The 1,782-nt window shown below is 60.4% G+C and overlaps 1 protein-coding gene across 2 annotated transcripts in view; it reads right to left on the bottom strand.

Annotated features, from left to right (window-relative positions):
* Positions 1-8: 8 nt before the first annotated feature.
* FXYD6 (FXYD domain containing ion transport regulator 6) overlaps positions 9-1,782 on the bottom strand; it is a 5,093-nt gene continuing 3,319 nt past the window's right edge. For both annotated transcript variants that reach the window (XM_005856805.2, XM_005856806.2), the window contains exon 7: positions 9-339. The gene's annotated coding sequence lies outside the window, so the exon portion shown is untranslated. The remainder of the gene's footprint in view (positions 340-1,782) is intronic.

Below are 1,782 nucleotides of genomic sequence, written 5' to 3'. Positions count from 1 at the left end.
GGGGCGCACGGGGAGCAGGAGGAGCTGATGGTGACATGGCTCAGCTCCGGCCCAGGAGGTGAGTCCAGGTTCAGGAAACAGCAACAGCCACAGACAAGCAGCCACGAAGACCACAGGCATCACACACACACACACACACAGACACGTCACGGGAGTGGACACGTCACGGCTGCGTGGGAAGGCGGGTTCAGTCGCGCACTAAGTGGAGGACTGTTCGCGGGGATGGGGGTGCGGGAGACGCGGGTCCTTGACTTCTCGGGAAAGAGCTGCTGCTGGAGTGGCTGGTTTTCTTAAGCATCGACATTCGCATCTAAAGGTCCAGGCGGCTGCCTCCAGGTTCTGCAGAGGGAGAGACGCTAAGTTAACACGAAGCCCTGCTCCTTTCAGAAACCTCCCCAGCGGGAGTGGCTCCGCAGCTGAGCACCGTGCTGGGCGCTGGAAGGCTGCCGGTGGGTTGCGGGTTCGGTCCCTGGTTGGGCACGTAGTCAGTGTTTCTCTCTCACACAGATGTCTCTCTGTCTCTCTCTCCCTTCCCCTCTCTAGGCATGTCCTCGGGTGAGGATTTTAAAAACAGCAGTTTATGAAGCAGCTCTGCTGCTGAGACAGTCTCCTTGGCTCAGTGGTTGAGCGTCGACCTAGGAACCAGGTTTGATTACTGGTCAGGGCACATGCCCGGGTTACAGGCTCAATCCTCTTGAGGCAGCCGGTCAATGATTCTCTCTCATCATTGATGTTTCTATCTCTCTCCTCCCTTCTTCTCTGAAATCAATAAAACAAAATATATTTAAAAAAAAAATAGAAATCTTTAACTGCTCATCTCCCTGCCTGTAGCAGCCCCTCTCCTCTGCCCCCTAAAATTCCCAGGGTGAGACCCATCCTAAGTGCCAGGTTCCGGGTGAAGCAGGAGGACACGCCTGAGACGGGGAGAGATGGAGGCCTGGAGGGGGGCCTCAGGGGAGGGTCCCCTGGAGGCTGGGGCCTGGCTGACACGGAAACTGTCAAACCCAGAGTCTCCATCCCAGGACACCCCGTTTCGCTCCCAGCGGCTGGCTCCAGGCCCCGCCCTCCAGCTTCCCCACGCCACACCCCGATGCTGACCGCCAGCTGCCGTGGAGTGGAGTGGACAGACGCCCGGCTACCGCTGGGACCCCTGCCTGCAAGGATGGGACATGGCCTCCTCCAGCTCAGCTTGGGAACCAGCTCCTGAGCCCCCCTCGGAGCTGAGACCCCCTGACCCCCCGGGGCTGCTGGGGGGACGTACAGCCCCAGGAAGGATGTACACTGAGAAGTACACCTGCCCTGCAACCCGAGACGCTGCGGCACCAGGCACTGCGCATCCAGAAACCTCATCTAACTCACGTTAGAACAAAAGCATGTGCCGGAGGAGGAGGAGGAGGAGGAGGAGGAGGAGCGGCGGAGGAAGAAAAGGCGAAGTGAGCTGATGGAGGACGGATACTGGCACTAAATCCAAGGCCTGGGTTCAGGCTCCGCGGTCACATAGCCCTCTGGCCTCCCTGACCTCAGTTGGTCACCTGAGTGGGGGGAGCTGCGCTGTCCCGTTCCTGTGGCTCCTGAGGGTGCGGGCGGCATGTGAAAACGGGAAGGCATTGAGCAGGTATTGCTGCCCTGCTCCCGACAACGGACAATGGAAAGGGCACTGCGGAGAGTGCCCTACCCGCTGAGCCCTGACGACACTGGAGTGCTGGGGGTGCAGGGGTGCAGGGGGTGCTGGGGGTGCAGAGGGTGCAGGGGGTGCTGGGGTGCAGGGGGTGCAGGCAGTGC

Source organism: Myotis brandtii, unplaced genomic scaffold (genome assembly GCF_000412655.1).
Source record: "Myotis brandtii unplaced genomic scaffold, ASM41265v1 scaffold105, whole genome shotgun sequence".
Classification (NCBI taxonomy): domain Eukaryota; kingdom Metazoa; phylum Chordata; class Mammalia; order Chiroptera; family Vespertilionidae; genus Myotis; species Myotis brandtii.
Note: the sequence above shows the minus strand (reverse complement) of the source record. Positions and strands in the feature narration are given on the sequence as shown.